The sequence below is a fragment of the Camelina sativa genome, chromosome 5 (genome assembly GCF_030686135.1).
Source record: "Camelina sativa cultivar CO46 ecotype springtype chromosome 5, ASM3068613v1".
Classification (NCBI taxonomy): Eukaryota; Viridiplantae; Streptophyta; class Magnoliopsida; order Brassicales; family Brassicaceae; genus Camelina; species Camelina sativa.
The window spans coordinates 33,814,761-33,835,024 of record NC_141884.1 but is presented as its reverse complement, the minus strand read 5'-3'; the positions used below and the strand labels follow the sequence as shown (position 1 = coordinate 33,835,024).

Sequence of the window (20,264 nt, the reverse complement as noted above, 5' to 3'; positions counted from 1 at the left end):
GTTCGAACTCTCCTGCGTGGATAATCAAACCCTATCCATAGATATCGGGGATCTCAATCTTCGCGTAAGATCTGTGAATCTGGAGGATCAAGTAATTACCGTTGTTGATGAGAGCTGATTAGATGGGAACTGCCCACAGATTTGGAACTTCACTGGAGAGAAGGAGTTTACAGTAAACCTTTCCAGTTTCCACCGATAAGATTGATTTGTTCGATTGCCCCGAAAACATAAACTCGCTATCAAATATTTCTTGCCAAACAAGCAACGACAGTCGGATAACATATCACGTCTTTGGACCGGCGTATGTTCATGTCCATGGTTGTACAAAGGTTGAGGAAATTCCGATGCTTCGGTCTGCTAAGAACGACCTTCACCAGTCAAATGACTCGAACCGAGCATTAAAGCGGGCTTTGGATCAAGGGTTCGATTTGAAGTACAGCATAGCGAATCAAGTTTGCCAGACTTGTATCACTTCCAATGGGATTTGTGGTTCGGAGTCGGTGTCGGAAAATTTCCAATGTCTGTGTGAAGACAAGCCTCAAAAATCCTCCTGTCACGATAATCAAGGTTAGTCCTTCATCATTTACTTCTTTCAGTCCTAATTTTCATTTTTACTATTATGATTACATTTAAGATTAGTTCCATAGGATCGATTCTGAACATAGGTATACTTTGACCAATTGGTAGAGTTCAAAATTTTTATCGTTATTGACCCAATCGGCCAATCGTTTAAGTATGTGATTTAAGCAGTGAATATAAAAGTCTCTCAAAGTAAACTAATAGTGAGTCTCTGCTTCGGTCACTATACTCATTTGACTTTGACTTTGTCGTCGCGTAAGCTTATCTCTCTATTTGCGTAGCTCAGAAGAACTCAAGAGAACCAATGACCATGTACTATCCTTCCATTTCTTTTCTGATCTTTTTCTTCCTCTTCCACTTCTACTTCAAGTAAACATGAACTTGGATTGTGTGAGTGTGACATTCTGTTTTAATGTGGGAACATCACCGCTGGTTTCCCTTTCTGGGGAGGGAATCGTAAGAAACACTGCGGTCACCCATTGCTGGAGTTTCACTGCAACAAAAACAACAATGTTCGATCAAACGTATCTTTACATACACCAACACAACCTTACCAACATTATTCCGATCTTCCTTTGTTAATTTTCACAGGTTTAGACGTATCTTGCCAGTGGGCCTAGAGAGAACTGGTTGGGAAATTTCTTCCGACTTGGCATTAACTGCAACAATAACATCACCTGTTCAGTCATCTTACACCATTTCTACCAAGTTCTCCATATAGATCAAAGCAGAGCTTTTAGGTTATTTTAGCAAGTCTACATTGACAGCCACATGCAACCTTGCCTCCCAAAATTTTTTGAGCACCTACAAGACCCTCACTGTTTTCTACCTCTCAGAGTCTCAGACCTTAAGTTTCCTTACTGTTCTGAGTTATCCTGAGTCTCAAAAACTTCTAAAGATTTATTATGCGAAAATTTTATATGTCGAAAAAAATTTAAAAGTTTGATTCATAGAAAATTTGAACTGAAAAGACGGCAAATATTGTAAAAATGGATCCTATCTTCGGAATATTTTATTAAGTATAAGAAACGGCTAAGCACATATCATGACTTTGAAGTCATGCGACAAAATAAAATTAAAAAGGTTGGTCAAAGAGACCAAATCGTACCTTCATTTATTCAACTCTTGCAAAGTCACGACATACATACACCAAAACCATTGACATATTCCTCCATCTCTTCACCATTTGTTTTTTTTTTTTTTGTATGAAAGTTAAATTATATTCACCAAAAAAACAGTAGTCCGAAGACGTTTTTTACAACTTTAAAACAAAGTTTTAAAAGCAAAAATTACTAAAAACTTGAAATGGAAGAAAGAGGATGGGATTGAAGCCAAAGCTGAAGACCACCCTCATAGCCAGAAGAGGTTGTCAGCGTGAGTAAACGATTACGGATATTCTTGTCAATGAAGCGGCAGAGAGAGGATGACGGAGTGGAGCTTCGCCATACCTTCGTGCATTACGTTCTCGCCAAATACTGTGTATAGTAGACTGAAAAGCATAGCGCAGAACAAAGAGTTGAAGCCTTGGAATAGAAGAGTCATCAAGCATAGGACCCAAAGTAGCCCAGGAAGTGGTGAACCGAACCCCCAGAAACCTCTGAACCAGAGCTGACCACACGCTTGAAGAATAGGAACAGGAGAAAAATAGATGTTCTCTTGTTTCCCCATAACCCTGACAAAGAACACAAGCTCCGTTTGCAGCAGTGTTCCACTGAACCAATTTGTCACCAGTAGAGAGCCTATTATGGAATGCAAGCCAAGCGATAAAGGATAATTTAGGTGTTGAGTGGGTAAACCAAACGCCTGCAGACCAGTCCTAGGGCGCATTTGGTTGCCGTATCAAACACCAAGTATCATAGGACAAAAATTTATTTTTAAAAGAACCGTTCTTCTGTTTCCAGAGAGAGCGATCACCACCTTGAAGTTGCACTGATTGACGGATAGAGTCAAGAATATCCTCAATCTGATTCAGTATATCAACACGGTGCCGACGTCTCCTATGCGACAGAGCCTCTGCCACAGTACTCTGCTGTGGTATCCCCATATCAATGCTACCCCGGTTCCCAAGATGAGCAAACAGCTGACCAAGCGGATTCCAAACATCTAACCAAAAAGATGTTTCAGTGCCAGATGTGATCTCCTTCTTATGCAAAGTCGCTGCAAGCTCATGATACTTCGGTAACTTCCGCCACATCCATGATCCACCAACGCTCCTCTCATTAACTGACCAGATGGAGCCAGTTCGGACCAAGTTTCTTCGAACCTCGTTGACCCAAAGAGAGTTACTAGCAGACACAAGACGCCAAATGAGCTTCAAAATGCATACTGTGTTCGTATCCTGCAGACGACGAAGCCCCAAACCTCCTTCCTGCTTTGGTTTACACACATCAAGCCAAGAGATTTTTGCCTTTTTCGAGCTTAGGTCCGGACCAGACCACAAGAAAGCCGAGAAAAGGCTATCCATCTCCCGAAGGCACCGTTTCGGCAGACGAAAAGCAGAGAGCCAGAAGTTGGTTAAGCTGGATAACACTGACTTTATTAACTGAAGCCTGCCCGCAAAAGACAAGAAACGTCCTGTCTAGGAGGAGATACGAAGACGAATGCATTCAAGTAGAGGTAAATAATCAGCATGTGTCATAGATCGAGTGAGGAGTGGGACCCCCAAATACCGGACAGGGAGAGAGCCAACTGCAAACGGAAAGTGGTGCAGGATGTCTTGCTGATGTTGCGGGGAGAAGCCAGCCATGAACAGAGTGGATTTCTCTAGACTGATTTTGAGGCCAGAGACAACTTCAAACCGTTTGAAAACAGCTTAAGTCTCTGCAACAGAGTGTGAGCTACCATCAGAAAAAATGAGAATATCGTCAGCAAAGCAGAGATGGGTGAGGTTCATTGTTTTGCAGCGAGGGTGATGGCAAATACGATGATCAGTAGCAGCCTTATCCAGCAGTAGAGACAACACATTCATACATATGACAAATAGATAAGGGGACAAAGAACATCCTTGCCGCAAGCCTCTTGTACTTTGAAAGTAACCAGCGAGCTCCCCATTTACTTGCATAGAGAAGGAAGCCGAACAAATGCAGAGTTCAATCCAGTGAATAAAAGCCGGAGGAATATTGATAGCTTTGAGGATGTTCAGTAGAAACGGCCATTGCACTGAATAAAAAGCCTTGGAGATTGATATGTTTATACTTTGTCTCTCCTTAGCCTATTTTTATCATGCATTTAGCTAGGATAACTCATTGGTTTGCATCATTTTTTAGTTCTTTCTATACACTTTGCACGTCTAGGTAGCTCTTGCATCATCCTTGCATACATTGTGCATCTTGGAGTATTTCAGGTATTTAGGAAACGTTGGAAGCCATTCTCGTCCGAGCCATGGTCACCATCTTCGTTTCGTCCGAGCCATGGTCACCATCTGCGTTTCGTCCGAGCCATGGTCACCATCTGCATTTCGTCCGAGCCATGGTCACCATCTGCGTTTCGTCCGAGCCATGGTCACCATCTGCGTTTCGTCCGAGCCATGGTCACCATCTGCGTTTCGTCCGAGCCATGGTCACCATCTGCGTTTCGTCCGAGCCATGGTCACCATCTCCGTTTCGTCCGAGCCATTGTCACCATCTCCGTTCCGTCCAAGCCATGCTCCTCAGCCTTCCATCTGAGCTATGATGACATTGCATTCCATTCAACGCACACGGACTCGATCGAACATGTCGGGAAGAAGGACGTTTGGTTTCACACACTTCAGGAGATTACCGAACCGACGCTTTACCTTGTCGGTTTAAGTTTTAGGGCTTTCCATGTTGGACTACTATATATACATTTTGTTAAGTCTTTGCAGAGACATCGAATCTTTTATCTCGTTTTTGTTCCCAGAAGGTTTTAAGCTAGCTACAAAAATACGTTCTGAGACTTGTATTCCGATATTTTTGAGACTTATTCAGATTTTGCATTTGATTCCTTCTACAAAGTTGTTCATCTTATTTTTATCTATCTTATTATGCTTGATTCAATGATTTATGTTTTTGCATCCTTGACTATGATTTTCGGATCTGAGTAGTGTGTTAGTTTCTGAGGATGGGATAGATTAGGTGGAGGATCTTAGGATGTGGAGTGTTTAAGCTTTGATTGTATGATTCCCTTCTGGACTAGAGTTAGAATTACTAGTTTCTCTCTGATCAATTGGAACTAGGTTCGAGACATTTTCGCACCCAAAAGGTGTTTGATGAAATGTCTGACCAACTAGTGCCAGAGACTTACGTTCCTAGCCTAAGAGATTAGTTGTCTAGGATGCTTGTTGACGTGAATGAACTTGTTTGTCATGCCTGCTCAACCACGTTTCTCTAGCGAGAGCTAGGTATGGAAGTGGTTGAGTCTGAGTAGCTTTTGCCAAGAGATTGGATTAGCTAAGTTGTGATGTTCATTGTTTAGGGATACTTTGCTTGTGGTATGTTAAACACTCCTTAGACTAGGATACTCCACCGACATCAATTACCCCATTCTCAGGACTTCTTTCTTTCTGATTTTTATTACATTCCTGGAACTGTTTTGTTTGTTCATGCTTAGAATCGTTTGCGTTTTTATTCACTTTCGCTTCTTGTCATGCATTCTTGTTTCTAGTTCTGTCACTCACTTCTGTTTCGCATTTTGATCATTCTAGGACTGTTAGATAAAAACACTCTTTGAATTGGCTTAACTTGTGACATCTTGATTGCATTTTGAGTGATAGTAAACTTTCCCAACTGGATTGACACCTTAAGTATTACAACGCATAAGGTTAATTGAACCTACTAGGAGACATAAAAATCTTAGTATCAATTTGAATTGATACTAGGATTTTTGTGTCTCTTAGCAGGTTCAATTAACCTTATGTAGTTGTAGTACTTAAGGTGTCAATCCAGTTGGGAATGTTTACTATCACTCAAGATGCAATCAAGCTATCACAAGTCAAGCCAATTCGAAGAATGTTTTTATCTAACAGTCCTAGAATGATCAAAATGCAAAACGGAAATGAGTCACAGAACTAGAAACAAGAATGCATGACGAGAAGCGAAAGTGAATAAAAACGTAAAAGATTCTAAGCATGAACAAACGAAACAGTTCCAGGAATGTAATAAAAATCAGAAAGAAAGAAGTCCTAAGGATGGGGTAATTGATGTCGGTGGAGTATCCTAGTCTAAGGAGTGTTTAACATACCACAAGCAAAGTATCCCTAAACAATGAACATCAACCACTTCCACTTCCATACCTAGCTCTCGCTAGAGAAACGTGGTTGAGCAGGCATGACAAACAAGTTCATTCACGTCAACAAACATCCTAGACAACTAATCTCTTAGGCTAGGAACGTAAGTCTCTGGCACTAGTTGGTCAGACATTTCATCAAACACCTTTTGGGTGCGAAAATGTCTCGAACCTAGTTCCAATTGATCAGAGAGAAACTAGTAATTCTAACTCTAGTCCAGAAGGGAATCATACAATCAAAGCTTAAACACTCCACATCCTAAGATCCTCCACCTAATCTATCCCATCCTCAGAAACTAACACACTACTCAGATCCGAAAATCATAGTCAAGGATGCAAAAAAAGAAATCATTGAATCAAGCATAATAAGATAGATAAAAATAAGATGAACAACTTTGTAGAAGGAATCAAATGCAAAATCTGAATAAGTCTCAAAAATATCGGAATACAAGTCTCAGAACGTATTTTTGTAGCTAGCTTAAAACCTTCTGGGAACAAAAACGAGATAAAAGATTCGATGTCTCTGCAAAGACTTAACAAAATGTATATATAGTAGTCCAACATGGAAAGCCCTAAAACTTAAAACGACAAGGTAAAGCGTCGGTTCGGTAATCTCCTGAAGCGTGTGAAACCAAACGTCCTTCTTCCCGACATGTGCGATCGAGTCCGTGTGCGTTGAATGGAATGCAATGTCATCATAGCTCAGATGGAAGGCTGAGGAGCATGGCTTGGACGGAACGGAGATGGTGACAAGGGCTCGGACGAAACGGAGATGGTGACCATGGCTCGGACGAAACGCAGATGGTGACCATGGCTCGGACGAAACGCAGATGGTGACCATGGCTCGGACGAAACGCAGATGGTGACCATGGCTCGGACGAAACGCAGATGGTGACCATGGCTCGGACGAAACGCAGATGGTGACCATGGCTCGGACGAAACGCAGATGGTGACCATGGCTCGGACGAAACGAAGATGGTGACCATGGCTCGGACGAGAATGGCTTCCAACGTTTCCTAAATACCTGAAATACTCCAAGATGCACAATGTATGCAAGGATGATGCAAGAGCTACCTAGACGTGCAAAGTGTATAGAAAGAACTAAAAAATGATGCAAACCAATGAGTTATCCTAGCTAAATGCATGATAAAAATAGGCTAAGGAGAGACAAAGTATAGACATATCAACTCCCCCAAACTTACTCTTTGCTTGCCCTCAAGCAAACAATCAAGAATAGAGTATGGAGAAGAGGTGTGAAGATGGGGTCTCAGAACCTAAAACATGCTAAATAAAATAGTTAGAATCAAGATCCTTGTTTTTAGTTCTATGATGCATGGTGAAGGAACTCTATATTTTTTCTACACATGCAATCCTATCAATCATTCCCTTTAACATTCATTGACAGAGAACCGTGAATCAAGCTAAGCGATGTCGTTGAACTCATTTGGCTAGGGTGAAGGGTTGGAGATTTAGATGGTCTCCTTCTCGAGCGGTTTCATCAATACATGACAAGGTTCTCTCACAAAAATGAGTTGAGCTTAAGAGAAGGCTAAAGGTTGAAACCAACTGATACATACAAGAGCAGCGTCCTGTCTACCCAAAGAACATTCCAAACGGAAGTTGGTCCTATCTCTACCCTTCATCAGAAACATCATCTCAAACCCATTCTTTCACTCTTTATACTTGGTCTTAGGAGAAGTTCACTTATTATCATTCTAGCAGATTGGGAGATCTTTATTATCACTATGGTTCTTTTTCTTTTCTTCTAAGGACTCTAGACATCATAAGCATTTTTACTTTCTTTTCTTTGTCTAATCTTTTCGTTTTATGCCCAGAACCAATAACTCATTGTTTTGCTCAACCCAAATCCTTTACTAGACTTGTAAACCTTGAAAACACATCCCCCTCCTAAAGACTTTCTCCCTTTTACTTTCTTTTTACACTTCACTCTTCTGCACAAATCTATACCCAATACCCAAAATCGAGTTCTCACCTAGTCCTACTAGTCCGGATAACGTGAACTAGAACTACACAGGATCCTACTCTTGTCGGTTAGAACCTAACACTTTCTAACAAGCTCAACTCGGAAAAAGACCTGACACTCAAAAATACAATTGGCTTGGAAGAACGGTTGGTTAAGGGTGCGGGGAACTGTTCCAAAGATGGGAATCAGCTACTTGGATTGACAAGGGTGGTAAAAATGTGAAAGACAATCCAAGTATGTATATGGTATCCATGAGTTCAACTTCAATGCATAACAGGATAATTGCAAGTCAGGATTAGGTTCAAGTAGATAGGGAATGATATCAATTCAAAACATGCTTCAATCTTAACTTTTCAGGTTCAATCAACAAGCATCAAAGAACTAAGAACAAGGGCCTTGATCCTATCCTATTGAATCCAGCATGCTAACAAGGTTACAATCATCATCAACCCCTATGCTAAATGCAACAACCCTATATGAATAAACATAGACTCAATCCTAGTATGCAAGTGCAAAACTACATGAACACTCTGTTTTTGTGGAAATTTTCATTTTTTTTTTTTTTTTTAATGCAATAGATGGATGCAAACTCAAATATGATATGATGCAAAAATTAAAATAAGAATCACAGAACACAACATTAAATACATCATCTCAAACCCTCCCCCAAACTTAAATTACACAGTCTCCTGTGTAAGAAAAATTTGGAGGAGGATTTAAGAATCACAACAGAAACAATGCAGGAATGAAATGGTATGTACAAAGGGAAGGTCGGAGTACCTCAGTAGTAGAAAAAGGAGTCTGAACTCGCCCAAGGAGGAGCGTTATATTGACTTTGTCCTTCACCTTGTTCTGGATCCGCAGGGGTGTCCTCAGTGGTTTGGTCGACGTGCTGCTCAACCGCTTGCGTGTTCTGATACATGTTCGGCTGCTCGTCACACTGCATGTCGTCGACTCTGGACTCGCCATGATCTAATACTAGCACAACCACCTCTGCAGGCTGATAATCCCCTTGATGTTTGATCTGCTGCTCAACTCCGTGCATGCCCAGATGTGGGCTCGAGCGGGTGTCGTGAGTGGCTCGAGAGAGGAAGTCGGAATGTGGCTCGATTGAGGCTGTTGGGAATGTTGGCTCAATTTGTCGGTTCGGAACAGCGAGAACAGCAGCTCGAGTGAGGCAGTCGGGAAGGTCGAGTCGCGAGCGTGATGTGCCGGTGTCGGTCGAGTCGAGTTTTGTAGACCCCTCTAGAATGTCTTGTCTAACCATATACTCTTTAGCATTCTGCCCAGGTTCAAGAAGAAAAGATCTTCTCTTCTTCATTATCCCCAACCTCTGTCTTGCTTTTCTTGGAGAAGAGATTTTAACTTTATCTTGGAGCTGCATGATTTGCCCTCTCATCTCCTCCAACGTGGCTGTTAACTCCGCCACTGTATCCCTTAAAATCTTGGTTGTTTGGGGTTCAGATAAACTGTCAAGCGCGGGAGGACTTGTCTCTTGCGGTTGGTGATTAGGAAGTATGTCTCGACGCGTAGGGAGGGTAATGACTGCACTCGAGTTGGAGAATGTTCGAGTGACACTTTGAGTTTTCTCTTTGGTTACCAAAACCTCTGCTTCTTCCTCATTCACATCCTCAAAGATGCCAAACCCAAATTTCTGATCTTTCTCTTCAATCACGAAGGTCTGTCCATCAATAGTTGGTTTCTTCTTAGAATCCTTGATATCAAACTTCATCTTGAAGTTGTTACCCAGATTGAGATCAATCTTCCCCTTCTTTACATCAATGACTGCTCCAGCTGTAGCTAAGAAAGGCCTTCCCATGATTAGTGGATCTTTAGGCTCTTCATCCATTTCCAGCACCACAAAGTCAGTAGGAATCTCAGCTTGTCCAATTTTGATGGACAGGTTCTCTAATAGACCATGAGGCAATCTAGTAGTCCTATCAGCCAATATTAAGCGGAGGTTGCATGACTTGTATTCGTTGAATCCTAGCCTCTGAGCTACAGAGAGTGGCATGAGGCTTACTGAAGCACCAAGGTCACATAGGCACTTTTTGAAGGTCAATGGACCTAGAGAACAAGGCAAGGTGAAAGAACCAGGGTCCTCTAGCTTCTTTGGGATAATCATCTTCTGAATGACAGCCTTGCATTCATGAATAACCCCACCTATGTCATGCCCTACCCTCTCATCTTCCAGAGCCTTAGCTTGAGCTCCTTTAGCTATCTCCTCCTTCTCTTTGGTCTTTTCGGTTACCAAGTCAGTTAAAAACTTTTGATATTGAGGCACAAGTGCAAATGCATCAAGCAAAGGCATCCTAAGTTCAATCTCCTTGACTTGGTTTTCGAACAGAGCTTTGTACTTCTCAGTAAGCTGCTTCTTAAACCTCACTGGAAATGGTAGAGGTGGCTTGTATGGTGGAGGAATGAATCTCACAGGTTTATCCTTGGGAGTAGTGGGTTCTTTAGTAGCTTCAGGATCAGATTGTTTGGCTGACTCAATTGGATCCTTGAGCACCTCGACATGATCCTTTATCTCAACTTCATATTGAAGAAAATCCTCCCCATCTAAACTCTCAGTGTCCTCAGTGAGCCGTACATCTACAGCTTGGGTGGTGATGGCATGCATAGTAGCATAGTCCTTGGGGTTTTGAACTGCTTTTCCAGGTAGTTGGCCAGTTGTTGGGGTAGAAGTAGAAACAGTCTTGCCTTCCATATACTTCATCTTGGAGTTAAGAGCTTCAAACTTGACATTCAGATCATTGTAAGAGAATTCCATCCGCTGACTGAGTTCAGCAAACTTCTTAGCAGTATCCAGAGAACCACTAGCTTGACCTTGAAGAAGTTGTTGCAGCATGTGCTTCATTTCTTGATCTGGAGCTTGAGTAGGTTGAACTTGTTGTGGTGAAAATCCAGGTGGTGGTCCGGGAGGAGCGTGAGAACTTTGCTGGAACTATTGCTTAGGCATGAATCCTTGATTGTAAGGAACAAAAGGCTTTTGCATACCTTGTTGTTGCTGCTGAGGAGGGTACACCTGATCTTGTGGATTTGCAACATTGGTGCTCCGGTAAGACAAATTGGGGTTCATCTTGTAGGGGTTATAACGCTTGTTGTATCCACCTTGATTCTGTACGTAGTTGATTGCTTCAGACTGCTCACCCTTCCCATCCTGAACTTGAAAAGGGTCATCCTCAGATACAAAATGGACAGTCTGCTGCTGATTTAGCAAGAGGCGGTCAAGCTTGTCATTGAAATTCTTAAGGTCCCTCTTGTACTTCTCCTCAGACCCAGCGTCGCCGCGAACTGTGCGGTCATAATCCTCATTGTAGTTGCCGTCAGACTGAGCGAGATTCTCAACCAGTTGCCATCCTTCCTCAACGTCTTTGTTCAAGAAATTACCGTTAAAAGCAGTGTCAAGCAGCATGCGGATTTTTGGAAGTACACCACGGTATAGAGTGCTCAGCAGTGACTCGTTGCTGAAACCATGGTGTGGACACTGGCTGTGGTAACCCTTGAAACGCTCCCAGGCTTCACAGAATGATTCTGAGCTCTTCTGAGTGAAGCTGGAAATCTCATTCCTGAGACGTGCTGTTCTGGAGTTAGAGAAAAACTTGGCCAAGAATGCCTTCTTGCAGCCATCCCAGGTGGTGATTGATCCCTTGGGAAGGTTTTTCTCCCATTGATGAGCCTTGTCTCCCAGGGAGAAAGGGAAGAGGCGCAACTTGTAACCATCCTCACTCACGCCGTTGATCTTGGTGAGACCACAAAGACGGTCGAACTCGTCCAAGTGGTCGAGTGGATCCTCCATAGGCAACCCGTGAAACTTGTTTCCTTGGATCATGGTAATCAGACCACTTTTGATCTCGAAGTTGTTGTTCGGCACGGCGGGAGGGACGATTCCAGCACGTTGAGTGTGAGTGTTCGGTGCATCCCCAGCACCAATGTTTCGCGGTCCCTGATGTGGTTCATGCTGTTGTTCCATAGTGACGTGTGCGAGATGCTCAACGGGTTGACGAGCTTGTCGTGGGCGTTGCAACCGGTTGATTTCGTCGATCACAGGAAGGAGATTCTGATGCCCTCTTGATCTGGTGTGCATGCAAGGTTGCAATCAACAGGTTCCTGAGATGCAAAACAAACAAGCAAACAACCAAAACAAGTCAGTACTCAGAATGATAAGTGTAACAGAACTTAATCTTGCAAAACTTGAAATCTCAAATGTAACAATACGAATCCCAAATGGCAACGGCGCCAAATTGATACTAGGATTTTTGTGTCTCCTAGCAGGTTCAATTAACCTTATGTAGTTGTAGTACTTAAGGTGTCAATCCAGTTGGGAATGTTTACTATCACTCAAGATGCAATCAAGCTATCACAAGTCAAGCCAATTCAAAGAATGTTTTTATCTAACAGTCCTAGAATGATCAAAATGCAAAACGGAAATGAGTCACAGAACTAGAAACAAGAATGCATGACGAGAAGCGAAAGTGAATAAAAACGTAAAAGATTCTAAGCATGAACAAACGAAACAGTTCCAGGAATGTAATAAAAATCAGAAAGAAAGAAGTCCTAAGGATGGGGTAATTGATGTCGGTGGAGTATCCTAGTCTAAGGAGTGTTTAACATACCACAAGCAAAGTATCCCTAAACAATGAACATCAACCACTTCCACTTCCATACCTAGCTCTCGCTAGAGAAACGTGGTTGAGCAGGCATGACAAACAAGTTCATTCACGTCAACAAACATCCTAGACAACTAATCTCTTAGGCTAGGAACGTAAGTCTCTGGCACTAGTTGGTCAGACATTTCATCAAACACCTTTTGGGTGCGGAAATGTCTCGAACCTAGTTCCAATTGATCAGAGAGAAACTAGTAATTCTAACTCTAGTCCAGAAGGGAATCATACAATCAAAGCTTAAACACTCCACATCCTAAGATCCTCCACCTAATCTATCCCATCCTCAGAAACTAACACACTACTCAGATCCGAAAATCATAGTCAAGGATGCAAAAACAGAAATCATTGAATCAAGCATAATAAGATAGATAAAAATAAGATGAACAACTTTGTAGAAGGAATCAAATGCAAAATCTGAATAAGTCTCAAAAATATCGGAATACAAGTCTCAGAACGTATTTTTGTAGCTAGCTTAAAACCTTCTGGGAACAAAAACTAGATAAAAGATTCGATGTCTCTACAAAGACTTAACAAAATGTATATATAGTAGTCCAACATGGAAAGCCCTAAAACTTAAAACGACAAGGTAAAGCGTCGGTTTGGTAATCTCCTGAAGCGTGTGAAACCAAACGTCCTTCTTCCCGACATGTGCGATCGAGTCCGTGTGCGTTGAATGGAATGCAATGTCATCATAGCTCAGATGGAAGGCTGAGGAGCATGGCTTGGACGGAACGGAGATGGTGACAATGGCTCGGACGAAACGGAGATGGTGACCATGGCTCGGACGAAACGCAGATGGTGACCATGGCTCGGACGAAACGCAGATGGTGACCATGGCTCGGACGAAACACAGATGGTGACCATGGCTCGGACGAAACGCAGATGGTGACCATGGCTCGGACGAAACGCAGATGGTGACCATGGCTCGGACGAAACGCAGATGGTGACCATGGCTCGGACGAAACGAAGATGGTGACCATGGCTCGGACGAGAATGGCTTCCAACGTTTCCTAAATACCTGAAATACTCCAAGATGCACAATGTATGCAAGGATGATGCAAGAGCTACCTAGACGTGCAAAGTGTATAGAAAAAACTAAAAAATGATGCAAACCAATGAGTTATCCTAGCTAAATGCATGATAAAAATAGGCTAAGGAGAGACAAAGTATAGACATATCAGAGATATCAATCTTCATCATGCAACGAGGAGAGATAGACTCCTAGTGATAATTCTTCACCAGTCCTGACGCAAGCAACAAATTTTCCATCATAAGCCTATCCTTGATGAAAGCTGACTGGTTTGGAGCGATGAATGAGGGTAGTATAACCTTCAAACGATTAGCAATAATCTTGGAGACTACCTTGTATAACACATTACAACATGAAATAGGCCGGTAGTCCTTTATCTCCTGAGAGTCAGTTTTCTTGGGGATAAGGGCCAGGATTGTCGAATTTACACCCTTAGGGAGGAAACCTTTAAGAAAAAAAAGACTGAACAGCAACAACAAAGTCCTTGCCCAATATCGACCAGGCTTGCTTGAAAAATTCAACAGTGTAACCATCCGGACCAGGTGACTTACTTACCGGCATCTTAAATAGTGTTTGACGAATCTCGTCTTCAGAAACCACCCTCAATAATCCCTCATATTGAGCAGAGAAAACACGAAATGTCACCAACTCCTCTATCTGAGCAACACTCATACCCTCGTAATCAACTGGCTCGTAAGTCAGGAACTCCTTAAAGAACCTGACCGCCTCTGCTTTAATCTCCGGTTGAGTTTTTGCAGTGGAGCCATCCTGGCAAAGTATCTCTCGGATAGCATTAAGAGCTTGTCGAGATTTGACAGCGTTGTGAAAAAATTTATTTTTCTTGTCCCCCACCAACAACTAGAGTAACTTTGACCGTTGTTTCAAGAAACATTCCTCCAAATCAGACACATGATCCCACCGCTGAAAAGCCTGCTCCTCGGCCTCCTCAGCTGCAGTCGTGGGATTAGATAGCGTAGAAAGCTGTTTCTGACAAAGGTCTTTCTGTGAGTGTTCCACCTGCTCTGAAAGATTACTAAGCGTTTGACGACCTAGAGACCTTAAGAGAGGTTTTAGTGCCCACTACAAGAAAACATGGTTTTTCCGACTACAAATGACGACTACATATGTAGTTGCTATTTTTAGCGACTATTTAGCGACTATTTGGCAACAATTTTATGACTACAAAAATTTAGTCGTATAATAGTCGTTATTTTGCGACTGTTTACAGTAGTCGGTAATTTAGTCGTAATTTAACGACTATTTTATGACTATATTGCATAACAGAACATGTAGTTGTGAAATAGTCGTTAATTTAGCGACTAAGATGCGACTCATGGTAAAGGTCGCCAATAAGTCGTATATCAGTCGCTAAGAATATCAAAATTTTCAAAATTTAACTCCACACCCTTAACCAAACTCCAAAACCTAAATCATAAACTTAAAGCTTAAATCTTGAATTCAATTCTTAATCTTAGAAATTATTTTGTAAACCATAAAACTAAAACATAACCATTCTTATATATACATAAAACCAAGTTTTAATGCTTAAAATAAAATCTAATTTTTCCAAAACTTAACCCTAAACCCTATACCCCCAAACCTTTAACCAAACTTCAAAACCTAGATCATCAAATCTAAATCTTGAAGTTTAAATTCTTAATCTTCTAAATATTAATTCATAAACCATAAAACCAAACCATAACCATTATATATATATATATATATATATATATATATATCATAAAGCAAAGCTTTAATATCTATAATTTTCCAAATCTTATATTTTTACCAAATCTTAACCCCAAACCCCAAACTAAAGCTCCAAAACCCTTAACCTTAAATTTAAAACCTTTATAGTTCATATATAGAAATTAAATCATAAATCATTCACCCAAAAGGCCAAAATATAACCATTGAATATCTATAAAACCAATATGTAAAACTATTTAGTATTCACATATAAATCAATATTTCCAACAACTATATACTTACAAAATTTAGTAAACTTAGTCATTTTAAAACCTAAAACAAATTATTTTTAAATCTAAATCAAATCTAATATTCTTCTAAATTTCAAAACCCCATATATATCATAAAGCAAAGCTTTAATATCTATAATTTTCCAAATCTTATATTTTTACCAAAACTTAACCCCAAACCCCAAACTAAAGCTCCAAAACCCTTAACCTTAAATTTAAAACCTTTATAGTTCATATATAGAAATTAAATCATAAATCATTCACCCAAAAGGCCAAAATATAACCATTGAATATCTATAAAACCAATATGTAAAACTATTTAGTATTTACATATAAATCAATATTTACAACAACTATATACTTACAAAATTTATTAAACTTAGTCATTTCAAAACCTAAAACAAATTATTTTTAAATCTAAATCAAATCTAATATTCTACTAAATTTCAAAACCCCAGTTCCCAAATCATAAATTTCAAATCTCATTTCCTGAATTATGGACCCAGAATTGCAAAATATATTATAAGTATAAAGTTTTGATCCAACAAATTACTCTTTAAAATATGAAAGCTTTTTATTGGATGATATGTAAACACATGGATTACACTATCAACCGTTGATTAATTTAATCCAACGGACAAGGTTTTTTCCTACTCTTCTTTCTCTTTTGTCTCCTTCACCGAGGGATTACCTTTCTCTGCAACGGACAAGTTTTTTCCTTCTCTTCTTTCTCCTTTGTCTCTTTAGCCGATTAACTTTCTCTTCTTTCTCCTTTCTCTCCTCCTCCCGTTGCTTCATTCTATTCGATCTCATCTTGTCATATTTTTCATCCTCTCAAGTTTTTAGATTTGGTACCATAGCATTTTTGCGGATCTCAGATCCAAGAGCGAAGCTCGTCATACTGCTCCGCCACTCAGGACACACTACCAAAGGACTCCAATCCTCATCATTGGGCAATTCAAGACGCAAGTGGTGTGTATCATCTCTAGCCTCCCTCGTACGATGCTGACCGTGATGTAAACTAAGGAAGAGAAGAGAAGCTCACTCGTCGCAACCCTCTCGATTTCCCTATCGTAATTATCTCTTTGCTTTCGATTCCTATTTAGAAATTGGCTCTAGATTCCTAGGGGTTTCACATTGCTATTAGAGTCCCAATTTCGATATAGACACTTGAAATTTCAGTTACAAATGTATTTGGATTCGAGAATTTTCACGAGGTTGAGCAAATTGAGATTGTGAGGCTATATCAAGCGTTGATTTGTATGACTTATCTTGTTCTGTGTTCATCACTTGCTAGTATTAGGTATATGTTACACGATGTGAATAATTGAACTCCTTTTCGCTTTGTTTACAGATCAGAACCCCTTGATGACACTGAGAGCGAAGCTCGTCAATACGATGCTGAGCGCTCTGAATTTGGCGGCTTCGGTTGCGCCACCGGAAAGGTGCTCTCTGTTATTTTTCCTTACATTCCAATTTTCAGATATATTTTAGGGTTCAAATGAGTTAAAGTTGATTACTTGCTTGCGCAGGTGCAAATTCTTCTTCTTATTCTTCTCCATTTTTCTATTCATCAGATATATAGTTAGGTTTATAGCTCTATTGATTGATTTGTGTTCTGTGATAGGTGAGTAGAATCATAGATTTCAACTGCATTAATTTGGGTCCGAGCTAAAATCTGAATCTTGTTGTAGGACCTGCGAGGTCATGTTCTTTGTCTATTCGTTGCAAGGATGCTCTTGGTCACCATGCTCAAGCACACTCTTAGACAGAGCTCATGATATACAACTTTATTTCAGAGTGGAAGGTAAACTTTCATTTGTGAAGACATTTTCTTATCCTTTGCTATTACGGTACAATATATTTACTTTGCTACTTATTGCTGTGAGACTTTTATTAATTATGTCAGAGAGTCATTTGTTTAGCAGCCTCTGTTGTACTTTTTGTGAGGCTTTTTGTTGAATTTGTCAAGAGTTATTTGGTAAACCCGATCTATAGACACTTGTTTTGTCTGCACTCTTTAACTAGAGTCACCATACTCACACTCACGTTTTTAAGCTAGAGGACATGTTAGTTATAGTGAATTGCTTGTCCCGATGGCTTCTCATTTCTAGTCTCGATTTTGAAATTCTGTTATATTGATACTGGGAAATGTGTCCCCATGATACCTTTTTTGTTTGTTTGTTCTGAAGGTACTTGAAGAAATGAGTTGCTCTGGGAACATTAGTGGGAACTACTTAGGCTTCAATGATGGGATACCAAGCAATTGAGAATGTGCTACAAACCATTTATTATGTAGCTGTTCATCTATTTTTTTTTTCTAATTATGTTTTTTTGAGGAGGATGAAGATTCTTATTTCTAATTATGATTTTTAATTTTATTTTGTAATACAGTTTTTTTTATAATCATGGTTTATAATAATAAATATAGTATTCAAAAAACATTATTCATAATTTAAATATATTTAAAACAATTAATAATATATATTTATAATTTGTATAAATACTGTATAAATACAATAATGTATAAATACTGTATAAATACTTAAATACAACTATAGTCGGTAATTAGTCACTAAATTTGGCAACTATGTTAAGACTAATGTTCGTAATCGTAAAATTAGTCGTAACGTAGTCGCTAAATTTAGCGACTACATTACGACTACGCTTACGACTGCGAACATTAGTTGTAATGTAGTCGCTATTTAGCGACTAATTTACGACTAATTTTTCTTACCGACTAACGATTTACGACAACAGGTTTTAGTCGCTATTTGGTCGTAAAACACCATTTAGCGACTAAATAGTGACTAATAGTGCAGTCGTTAATTTCATGTTTTCTTGTAGTGGCCTTAAGCTTCTTGGCAAAGCGAAACATAGCAGAGGTAGAGTGATAGAGAGTCTCCGTACTATCCCAGAAGGCTTGTACCGTGGGAAAAAACTCCAAAGATGACATGATAGCATTTGAAAATTTAAAAGGCCCCCTAGGTTTACAAACTTGATGCCCCACTGAGAATCTGCACCGGAGATGATCAGAGCACCCACCAGATTCAAAGACGCCATAAGCATCGACAAAGCGACGACTCCAAACCTCATTAACCAAAATACGATCTAATTTCTTACAGATTAATCCTTCATCCCGCTTGTTTCCCCAAGTAAACAGAGGACTATGAGAATGCATATCTGTTAAGGAACAATGTCGTACGACATCCTGAAAGTCACACATTCCACTAGTGACAAAGGGATTATCATCATAAGTAGAATGTTCGACTCCATCAAGTATCTCATTAAAATCTCCAACAATCAACCAAGGCTTATTTGCAAAAAGTGGAGAATCAAAATGAGCCTTGAGATCCTCCCAGAGCTCTTTCCTTTCTTCAGCCAGATTATATGCATAGACAAACGAAACAAAGAATTCCATAGTGTTACCAGGCAAAAGAATGGAGCAGGTGACAACCTGACCACTCTTAAAGACTGGTGTTACACGCACATCTTCCTTCCAAACCACCAAAATTCAACCAAGGGTATTAAACTCATAATTAGTAATCGAAGACCTACCACGGAACACTGAAGTAATGATCCTAGGGGCCTTAGTTTCTTGGACACGTGTTTCAAGTAAACATCCAAACTGCAGAGATTCAGTTTGCAACCAATCACGAACAATAGAATGTTTTTTAGATTTGTTAAAGCCACGCATGTTCCAGAAAAAACAAGACATTAATGACGATTGTGGGAGTTCTTCTTGCTCGTGATACCAGGAGGGATCCCCTTGGCTTGCTGAGAAGAAGACTCTGAAGCAGTCTTGTTTAATTGTTTCGTTTGCCACGACAAAGAGGCTCGAATGGGAGCCTCCATCACATTTACTTGCTTAATAGGCACCACAGTAGAAGCGGAAGTCCCTATGGCATTTGCTGTGACTACAGAAGTCGGAACCGGTAGATCAGTCTTAGCCGTGTCTGACTCACCAACATCCTCTGTATCCCCTAAGACTGAGAACCTCGAAGAACCAGAAACTGTAACTTGTTCAGCAGCAGGTGAACTGCAAACTTTGTCAGAGCTCTTACAACCCTTACCAGGAGATACAACCGACCAACCTGCAGCATCATCCACTTGAGAAGGTATTCCCTGTCTCACATCATTAGAAATGAGAGCGGCAGACTGCTGAACTGGAACCGGAGGAGGAACCTTCACCACAGAAGCCTTTTTTGGTGAAACAATTTCCCCTTCTTCAGGATTTACTTCAGAAACCTTGTTTGGCAACACTGGAACAGACAGACAATCATCACTAGTATGCCCCCACCCATTACAACGAGAGCATTTCGGTGGAAGCCAATGGTACGTGAACTCCACAGTAACATCCTCATCTTTGGTCAATTGAAAACGAAACTTGGAAGGCAAGGTTTGCGTGAGATGGACTTGCACAAAAACCTTAGCCTCACCAAACTTACTACAGAGCTCAATGTCCGGGTGCAACCGAATAGGTGTACCTATTGGACTGGTCAAAAAACCAAGACCCTCCCAGGAAAACATAGAGTGAGGAACATTCTTCAGAGAAACCCATAAGGGCATCGAGGAAATAACAGGCCGCGCATCTTCTGGTAGAGGGGACCATTTGGCTAGCATCATAGGTACTCCCGCAATATTCCACATCCCTCGTCGTAGAACTCTCCGCCGTGTGTCCTCATCACGAATTCGAAATCGGACAGAAGTTGCAGAGTGCTCATAGACATCAATCCGCACAGACTTATCACCAAGAGGCCAGATCTTATTGACTAATA

General features: G+C 40.5%; 1 long non-coding RNA gene, 1 other non-coding gene and 1 pseudogene across 3 annotated transcripts; 2 read left to right on the top strand and 1 right to left on the bottom strand.

Annotated features, from left to right (window-relative positions):
- Positions 1-1,871: 1,871 nt before the first annotated feature.
- On the bottom strand, positions 1,872-20,061 carry LOC147944701 (uncharacterized; annotated as a pseudogene).
- LOC147944702 (small nucleolar RNA R71) lies at positions 11,281-11,387 on the top strand. The gene has a single exon (XR_015558670.1). It is a non-coding gene; the product is annotated as a small nucleolar RNA R71 (small nucleolar RNA).
- On the top strand, positions 16,170-17,967 carry LOC104757879 (uncharacterized). Of its 2 annotated transcripts, XR_015557697.1 has the most exons (5): positions 16,170-16,559; positions 16,841-16,931; positions 17,019-17,113; positions 17,181-17,293; positions 17,679-17,967. It is a non-coding gene; the product is annotated as an uncharacterized LOC104757879 (long non-coding RNA). The 2 variants fall into 2 exon arrangements; XR_762554.3 differs by lacking the exon at positions 17,019-17,113.
- Positions 20,062-20,264: the final 203 nt, after the last annotated feature.